At 42.8% G+C, this 10,175-nt stretch overlaps 1 non-coding gene across 1 annotated transcript; it reads right to left on the bottom strand.

Annotated features, from left to right (window-relative positions):
• Positions 1-10,010: 10,010 nt before the first annotated feature.
• Positions 10,011-10,089, bottom strand: TRNAC-ACA (transfer RNA cysteine (anticodon ACA)). The gene has a single exon. It is a non-coding gene; the product is annotated as a tRNA-Cys (tRNA).
• Positions 10,090-10,175: the final 86 nt, after the last annotated feature.

Raw genomic sequence — 10,175 nt, 5'->3', positions numbered from 1 at the left:
GGAAAAGCCTAACTTGACCAGGGGTTGTTTACTTCAAATGCAGTTTGTTTTCTACTATAAAACTGGTTACAGCCCCTCTCCTCTCTGTCCCCTGCCTTATTCCACTGTCAGACTCAAGTCTCTCCCCTTTCCCGCCTCCCTGAGTACGTTACTATTTATACCACTCTGGGTAGCTATGGCATGTAATGAACATCCTCATATTTTAGATCTTCCTTCCATTTGCATGATGCCAACCAGTTTCTTATCATTGCCTTGATACCTCCCTTGAAGCAGAAGCAGAGTTTTCTTCATATACCTAAGTCTGTCCTTGGAAGCAGATGAGGCCCAAGAGACAACACTGACTGATGGGGCACCTAATCTGTCAGTATTCTGGATCTCTCTTATTTCTAACAGGAATCCAGAAATGAATGCATTTGGCTATTTGGCATAAACTATTCTGCATCTAAAAAAAAGTAGCTATTTAAGAGGCTGGTACAAAATAATTTGTATTTCCAAAACCAAATAAGGAAATAAAAACAGCATTAACAAATGGTTGGAGAAGCAACAGGGGCTTAGATGTTAACAACATGATGAAAATCTCGCCATTTGGAAAACACATTCATTATTTTGGGGGCAAATACTCACATCCATACACACCCCTTTTATTTTATTTTTATAATAAAGCTAACTGCTCACCAGCCATTTACAATTTTTTCTAGGTTTATTTTTTTAAGAGATTCTTTTTAAAGGGTTTGGGTACTTCTATTTCTTCAATATGATCTTGAACTCTGGTCTCAGTTATGTGAGAAGGTAGAATTTTGGGTATCCACCCCCACTACACCTTTGGGAAGTTACTTTGAAACATTTGGAAGGTTTGCACTGGAGGGAGGGATGGGGGGTAGAAGCAGTTTTATTATGCACGTTCTTTTATGGGTTGTGGCCAGATATTTTCAATGTGCTATTATCCTAGTTTTATGGAGTTCTTGGACCCTGTGGATATAAACATCTGGGAATGAATGGTTGACTGCTAGCTATATGCTATTCTGCCTGGGAAGAAATACATTTGTGTTGCATTTAAAATTTAATGAATTATTCACAAGGGAAGTAATAACTTAATAAGTATACTAACTACATATGAGCAAAATAAGAGAGGTTTTTTTAAAAGCCCTTCCACTGGCTATATAGAAATGTTTCATTCGTGTTCTATCTACATCTGTGTGATCAAATCCTAGATTCCTGTCTTCGCAAATGGCCACACCTTCTGCTGGAACGCTGGGGAAAGACGTTAAAAAGCATATGAAGGAGAGATTCTGCCACTTTAAGTTCTTTCAGGGATTGAGCTGAGATGGGACATGAAATTGGATTTCATGGTACTCACTTTTTGAGGGGACAGAATTGACAGGTCTATGAGGAATTCATCTCCTGAAAGCCTCTGGATTCTGTAATATCTCAGACTTTAGTACTATAATAAAATAACTCTAAAAATGTTTTTGTAGTACTCAGTTCTTTTCTTCCTTTGGCCTCACTCTCTCCTTCTCTCCTGCATCTTCTTTCCTTCTTTCTTTTCTCTTTTCTCAAACCCTGTGGGGGGAGCTCTGACGCATCTCAGCCTGCAGGGACCCAAAACCCAGTCTCCCATGTTGCTGCTGACCCCCATTGTTTGTCCAGTGTGATTTCCGTCCCTGACAGGCCAGTCTCATTTCTGTGCCACTTCTGGGTTGCACGTGAGTAGCAAACCCCTTTTCTGCAGGCGGGATGATCCCTCTGGTCACAACTTTGCCAACTGCTGGAGAACAGTCTCTACATTTGCACTTTGCCTGGGACGGGCCAGGAGGGTGGAGCTGGAAGAGAGAGATGCTTCTCTGTCTCTGGCGGCGGCTGCTCTGACAAGGAGCTACCATCATCTAACACATCCCAGGGTAACAGCAGCTCCGGGTACTTACAGCACAATTGAGCTGGGTTACAGCCAGCTTTGATTTTGCTCTCCAGATTAAAATTGACCCAGGTTGAAGAAAGCAAGGAATGAGAGAGAAGGAAATAAGAGGGAGAGAGGAGAGAGAGAGAAAGAAAAGGAGGACGAGAACATATGTGTGTGTTCATAACCCTAATAGGATTGGGTGAGAGCCATTGAATACCTGGTCCACTGCAATTGTAAAGTCTGCTTTCACCATCAGGAGTGGGGCTTGGCATCTGGAAGTGATTTCACTGTGTGATTACCTTTGGACTGCAGTGCTTGTTGGTTCTTTACTAACAAGCAAGCGCAGACCCAGAGCAAGCCTTTCATGCTAACAAGCAAACAAGCCATCAGGCTGCAGATTTCAAAACCAGAGGCAGGAGGCGGATGTGAAGTGGGTCAAAATTCTGCGGCTTCTCAGGGGGCAAAAAAAAAAAAAAGGTTGAGAGAGAAAGGAAAAAATGTGCCTTTGTCTTCCTTAGTCCTTCTCAAAGCACATGGAAAAGTCAACAGTTATTTCACTGCTCATATGTCCTCCCATGTATTTCTAAACTTTTGGAATGCGACTAACATAGCCTCAGGCGAGCAGTGAAAGACTCGCTGCTCTGCTCGGCTCCAGAGTGTAACCTTGGTGAGCAAAATGTCTGTGGGCCATCTTTCTCAAACACTTGGGGCCTCAGATCTTCAAGCGAGAAGGTCTGAGAGCATATTCCCTTTCTCTGTCTGGATTCCCCAAGAAACCGCCCATTCAAACATGGATGAAAATTAAAGAGGTGAAATTTGAAAGATCAACTTTGCTTCTTCCAATCTTTAACATCTTGTTTGCTGCATACTTATGTGATAGTCTATTCTATCTCTGAGATGCTTCATTTTGATGGAAGCCAAACAAATACCAGCATCAGAACTCCAAACGCTATGATTCTAACTTAGACACATTGGTGCCAGAAAGAACTGTCCTTGAAGTTTTAGCACTGACCAGTTTTTATTCATCATAAGGGGAGGCATACCAGGCCTTAAGAGTAGACGGTTTGAAAGAAGAACATTAGATTGAAAACTAGAGGTGGAATAATAATGATAATGATAGGTGCCAAGATTTCTTTAACATCTATAATGTGCCAGGCACCATCTTCATATTTGTAATTATTTTTATTTAGTCCCACCCAAAACCCAATGACATGAATTATATTATTAACCCCAGTTCATGGGTGAGGAAATGGCGCTTTAGAGAAGTTTCTTACCAAGAGTCACAAAGCTAGTAAAAGGCAGAACAGAACTCAAAACCAGGGGTCACAGGAGAATGTGGGGGAAATTCCCTGAATTTATGTTTTAGGCTCACTCTCTTCAACAAATTGCAGTACAACTCAACTTCCCCCAAGATATGTACACGGTGCATGTCCGTGGTGCATGTGTACAACACATCAGTGCCTGGCTTTTAGGAAGATAGTTGATTTGGATAATATGTGTACTTTCTCAATTATTTTAAGGGATGAGATAGTGTTATGTCCACAGGAGTAGGGTCATTACATCACTACTGGTGCTCTTTGTCAGCCCTGAAAAACAAGGCTAGTTTAAAACTTTCGAAGATCCTTACCTTGTAGCATTCCTTTCCCTTTTGTTGTGTGATAAGCCTGGTGACTTGCATCTAATAAACAAAATAGAGCAAAATTGACGGGATGTCGGTATTGACATTAGATTACAGAAAAACTCACTCTCTTACTGATTCCCTCTGAAAGAATCCTGATGCCATGCAGCTGTGAGCTGCCTTATAGAGAGTCCACTGGACCCTCCAGCCAACAGCCAGTGAGGACCTGAGGTCTGCCAGCAGCCAGAAGGTCAGCTTGGAAGTGGTTCCTCCCCGGGCGGAGCACTGACATAGCTGCAGCCCTTGCCAACAGGTTGACTGTAGCCTTGCGAAAGACCTAATGTCCCGGGCACCCAGCTGAGACGCTCCTGGACTCCTAACAATCAGATAGCAAGATAGTAACTATTGTTTTAGATCACTAAGTTTTGGAGTATGGTGGTCCTTCCTTATCTGCAGCTTCACTTTCCACAGTTTTAGTTACCCACAGTCAACTGTGCTCTGAAAGTGTCAAATGGGAAAATTCCAAAAATAAACAATTTGTGAGTATTACATAGCACACTGTTCGGAGTAGCATAATGCAATCTCGCACCACCTTGCTCTGTCCTGCCACGGACACAAATCATCCCTTTGCTCAGTGTATCCTCACTGGATATGCTCCCTGCCTTGTAGTCACTTAGTAGCAGCCTCTCAGTTATCAAATCTACTGTCATGGTGTGGCAGTGCTTGTAACCCTTAGTTTACATAATAGTGACCCCAAAGTGCAAGAGTAGTGATGCTGGCAATTTGGATAAGCTAAAGGGAAGCTGTCAAGTGCTTTCTTGAAGTGAAAAGGTAAGTTCAGTCCAATACAATATTTTGAGAGAGACTACATTCACATAATTTTTATTACAGCATATTATTGTAATTATTCTATTTTATTATTAGGTATGGTTCTATTCTCTTATTGTGTGTAATTTATAAATTAAACTTTATTGTAAGTATAATGCACAGGATAACACAGTATATAAGGAGCTTGGCACCATCCTTGGTTTCAGACAGCCAGTGGCGGTCCTGCAGCTCATGGGGACTAACTGTAGTTTTTTGCAGGGTGCAGACAACTAATACCTAAGGGTGAAGGAAGGGGAGTGAAGCCTCCCCGCTGTGAATACCACAATGTCAGGTTGCAGCCTCAGGAACAGTCCACTGTACCTCTGTTAATTCCTGGGTTTTTCAGCTTTCTCCCACTTTATTTTATCATGATTGGTTATGTTGATTGGCTGGGGAAAATGAAGAATTTAAACTAAATTTTTACGTTTCATAAGGAAGCAGCACTAAGCCAGAAGCGTTCACGCAATGAACAGTGGGAAACAAAATAGCCCTCCTCCTGCCTGCAGGTGGCTCACCTTGTGATGGGCACAGCCCATAATACTTGAGTGGGAGTCAGCTTTAGTGACAGCTAGCAGCCTCCCGGCACTGCATGACGAGTCAGCTCAGAACCACACAGTCTGCCAAACAAAGAATGATGGAAAAAATTAAAATCTTTATTTAATCTCTTGAGTTAACATCCAGGTGCGGAATTTGTTATCTCTTTTTTAAAAATAATGATTTTACTGTTGTTCAATTACAGTTGTCTGCATTTTCTCCCAACTACTCCCCCACACCCCAGCCAAACCCCCCTCCTTTCCTTGCTTCCATCCTCCCCCCACCCGGTTTTGTCCATGTGTCCTGTATAGTTGTTCCTGAAAACCCTTCCTCTCACTATCCCTTCCCACCTCCACTCTGGTTACTGTCAAATTGTTCTTAATTTCCATGTCTCTGGTTATATTTTGCTTGCTTTTTTCTTTTGTTGATTATGTTCCAGTTAAAGGTGAGATCATGTGGTATTTGTCCGTCACTGCCTGGCTTATTTCACTTAGCATAATGCTTTCCAGTTCTATCTGTGCTGTCGCAAAGGGTAGGAGCTCCTTCTTTCTTCCTGTTGCATAGAATTCCATTGTGTAAATGTACCATAGTTTTTTAATCCATTCATTTACTGATGGGCACTTAGGTTGCTTCCAGCACTTGGCTATTATAAATTCTGCTGCTGTGAACATTGTGGTGCATGTGTTCTTTTGAATTGGTGTTTCAGGGTGCCTAGGGTATAATCCTAGCAGTGGAATTAACGGATCAAAAGACAGTTCTATTTTTTATTTTTTGAAGAAATTCCCTACTGTTTTCCACAGTGACTGCACCAGTCTGCTTTCCCACCTACAGTGCACTAAGTTTCCTTTTCTCCACCACCTCGCCAGCACTTGTTTGTTGATTTGTTTATGGTGGCCATTCTGGTCGGTATGAGGTGGTATCTCATTGTGGTTTTAATTTGCATCTCTCTGATGGCTAGTGATGCTGAGCATCTTTTCATATGTCTCTGGGCCAGGGGGCCCTTCTTGGAGAAGTATGTCCTTCTTGGAGAAGTGTCTGTTCAAGTCTTTTGCCCATTTTTTAATTGGATCTTTTGTCTTCCTGGAGTGGAGTTGTGTGAGTTCTTTATATATTTTGGAGATCAAACCCTTGTCCAAGGGATCATTGGCAAATATGTTTTCCCATATTGTTGGTTCTCTTTTCATTTTAGTGCTGTTTTCTTTTTTGGCCATGCAGAATCTTTTTAATTTGGTGAGGTCCCATTTGTTTATTCTTTTTTTTATGCCCCTTGCTTTAGGAGACGTCAGAGTCTATCCTTAATAAATAGCAAAACATCTTTAAACTCACCTCTCTCCATTTCAGCCACTCTCAAAACCCTCCTCACCGCTGGCAGCTGCTCCTCCTAATTACCTCTCAACTCCCCACCTACCACTCTTTTACCCCTGGCTTGTCACCCTGCTGTCCCCCCACCTTATTGCTGTTTCTTTACAATGGGTGTCATCGTGCCCTGGGAGTCACATACTGGCCAGCAAGGACCACATGAGCCTGCTGGTTGTTTTGTCTGGCTTCTGTAACAATCAAGAAACTTTGTACAGAAATCCAAATTTGGGGCTTGACTTGAAACATGATTAGATCGGGCTCCAAGGGGGCTGCACTCTGGCCTGGCAGCGGTCGGCTGAGCCGACTTCGGAGATTCACTGCCTTTTGCTTCTCATGTCCCCACTCTCAGCAGCTTCTACACTGTTCCTGTTGCCCACGGCATCTCTGCCTCGTCCCTGCAAGTGTTTCACTCTGTGGCTCCCGTTCCAGCTTCACACCACCTCCCAGCACTGATCCCGGGATGGAAGAGACTGGAGGGCGGTAAGTGGGCAGTGCCACGATTTTCTTTAAGGGGCAGAGTGCAGGGAGGGACAGAGGCAGTGAATACACACAGAATAAAAATACTTGCCACTGTTACCTGTAAAATCGCAAATTTTGATAAATGATGTGAAGAAAAAGTATAGATTTGTGCTTTGTTCCCGCACCCACCATGACTGGGGTTATAAAGGCTGCGTCCTTACCCAGCAGGCTGCACGGCCTTAGTGGAAAGTCTCCCAGAATCCTGAGCGAGGCCAGAAGATGAGGTTTGGGGTCTGTCAGTCCATGTCAGCACTGTTAAGGGACCCTGAGAGCTGCTCTGGTGACACAGGGAGGCTGGAAAGAGCAATCTGGGAGCATTTGTTCTGTGGAGTGAAATGGCTCTGCTCTGTTTTAAGAAGGAAACCAGGAACGAGCTGACAGGTTTGCTCTGGCAGCGAGATGCGGAGGTTGCTCAGGAAAGGAAGACCAAGGTTTATTATGATTGAGTAAAGCCCTTAATTGCCACTTTGGATGGAGCTTAGTTTTTAAATTCATATTCCGTAGCCAAAGGGCTTCTCCTCAGACAGAAGCACTGCAGCCAAATTAGTGGCTGGTCATCTTGTAAGAAAAGGCTATTTATTTTTAGTGAAAGTTTCTTGGAATTTCCCTGACTCCTGCTTGCTCTCACTGCCCCTGGCTGCCAGAGGATGTTAACAGGAGTGAGCAGGGTTGAACTTTGCTCGCAGCCATTTAGCTTTTTCCAGGGGCCTGTTTTCTTTTTTTTTTCTTTTGGGGGAAAGAGTGTGGCTTCTGGCTCCTTCTGATCTGCCTTACCTGGTGGCCCAGATGCTGCGGCAAGAGCCAGCCCCCAGTGATGGGCCCTTTGGTTCTGCTCCAGAGATGGTGACCCTCAGAGGTTTTCCTTCCAGGTGCAAGTGCCAAGAAGGGCACAGAGAGACACATGTTCCCAGTGACGAGCGGCTGGGAGTGTGGGAAAGACTCTAGTACACAGCTATCCGCTAAGTGTCCTCCCTTTGTCCCTCCAGATCCACTCCCTGCCCTCTGCCACCCTGCTCTGGGCCCCAGGAGGCTCACCTGTGTGGACCATGGCAACTGGATCCCTGGATTTCTGGTTTCCCCTTTGGTTTGGCCAGTGTAGAACACTGATGGGGTATCCTTCCTCGGCCCCTGTCCCATGGGGTTGCAGCTCTTACCAGGAGACCCTCTTCATACAGTTCGCTTCATTCAGATTCTGGAACTCATGTCCTCCCCTCTTCTTTTCAGACTTGGGGCAGTAATGGAACCTCACTGTTATTAGTCATGGAGTGGTATTCAACTGTCTTGTTCACCCTTTTGCAAATAGGTTGCTTATCGGTATCTCAAGTTATCGTGATTTGAGATATTGTACCATCTGTTCCCTGGAAGCTACAGTTAAGCAGATCTTCCAGAACAAGACTATCTTTCCTTGGGAGCAGGGGGGGAACCAGCCGGGGTCAGAGCCTAGATGCTGTGGCAAGAGCCAGAGCATGGCTCTGCCATGCGCAGGGGAGAGGGATACCCCCACGCCTGTGGCGGAGGGTAGGGATACAGCCCATTGTTTACTGGTAAAATTGAATGGCTCCAGATCCCCTTGCTCTGGCAAGACTCTCTTTCTTACACTCAGATGACAACAACTCAGGGACTGGATGCCAAATCTTCTGAATTGCTGGCAAATTCCTCTTCCGTGGCCTGAACAACCCCAAAGCTGTGCCGGTCGGTGCTAAAGATGATTTAGACATACACCAGTAAAGAGCCTTGAAGGTGTATGTTCTTACCGACTCTCATTGTTGCTCTCCATCTTCATTAAGCAAGGATGAAAATAGCTTTGTGTAGTTCATTTTCCTCCTACAGCTGGGCTCCCATGTAATATGCTCCCCAGTGAACCTCCAAAGAAAATGCCACATGCATATATGGCCTCCTCCCTGAGTTCCTTTTCCACTAAGAAAAGAAAGGCTGAAGGGTGAAAGAGAGTGTCTCATGTCGTACAATAATTCTTGGACGCACACAAACACAGGTATGCAGAGACTCACACGTGGCCTTTTCAGGGCACTGGAACCCCTTCTGTGTGTAGAAAATCCTTGTCTTCTTAGTTCAACAAAGACAATTTTAAAATACTTCTAAGAATCATGTACAAAGGACCTGAGATGAGGATGGCAGGTCAGGGACGAAATGAATAGGAATAGATGAGTTTAAAAATGCAGGTTTCACAAAGTCTTCCAGAAAATAGAAGAGGAATAAATACTCTACAACTAATTATATGAGACAAATTATTATGCTGATGCTTAAATCAGACAAGAACATTACAAGAAAAATAATAAACAACAATCCTCATTGTCATATATGTAAAATCCTTCACAGAATATTAGTAAATAAAATCCAGTAATATATACAAATGGTAATATATCAAAATTATGAATAAAGTGAAATTTATCATGCAAATATAAGACTGGTTCCACATTTAAGAATCAATTAATGTAATTCACAATTATTAACAAACTTAAAAAGAAAAATTATATTATCACCTAAAAAGATGCAGGGGAAAAAAAAACATTTTACAAATCTGTTCATGATAAAATTTTAAATAATTCTGCAATAGAAGGAAAAAGGCATCAATAAGAGCCCACAGTTCACATCAATGCTTAATGGTGGGAGACTGAATGCTTTACCCCCAAAGCTTGGAAAAGAGCAGGGATGTCTTCTCTCACCACTTCCAGTCAGGATTGTCCAAGCAGCTCTAGTCAATGCAATAAGGCAAGAAAAGTAAGTGAGTCATATATTTTAGACAGAAACAAGCAAAACTATATTCATAGAGGACATGATCATCTACATAGAAAATCCCAAAAGAATTATAACAATTACTGAACTTCTATGTGAGCTGAGCAAGTAAAAGGATACAAAGTCATTATAAATATGAGTTATACTTCTATGTACTATCAATTAACAATTGGAAATTGAAGTACAAATACAATTTATGATAACATCAAAGTGAAATACTGAGAGATAAATTTAACAAACTATTTACAAGAATTTTATGCTAAGAAAAATCAGAAGAGATCTAAATAAATAGAGTTATACATTGATTTTTATGGATTGGAATTCTCAACATTTAAGAAAATATTTTATTTATTTATTTTTAGAGAGAGGGGAAGGGGGAGGGAAAGAGGGGCAGTGAAACATCAGTGTGTGGTTGCCTCTCACATACCCTCCACTGGGGACCTGGCCTGTAACACAGGCACACGCCCTGAATGGGAATTGAACCCATGACCCTTTGCTTTGTAGGCCAGCGCTCAGTCCACTGAGCCACACCAGTCAGGGCTGAATTCTCAACATTTTTAAGATATTAATTCTTCCCCAGATTGATCAATAGAGTCAACAAATACTAAAAAAATTCAGGAGGCTGTT

This window comes from Artibeus jamaicensis, unplaced genomic scaffold (assembly GCF_021234435.1).
Source record: "Artibeus jamaicensis isolate MK-2021 breed Jamaican fruit bat unplaced genomic scaffold, CSHL_Jam_final contig_760, whole genome shotgun sequence".
In the NCBI taxonomy this organism is placed as follows: domain Eukaryota; kingdom Metazoa; phylum Chordata; class Mammalia; order Chiroptera; family Phyllostomidae; genus Artibeus; species Artibeus jamaicensis.
This window is presented reverse-complemented; position numbering and strand designations above follow the sequence as displayed.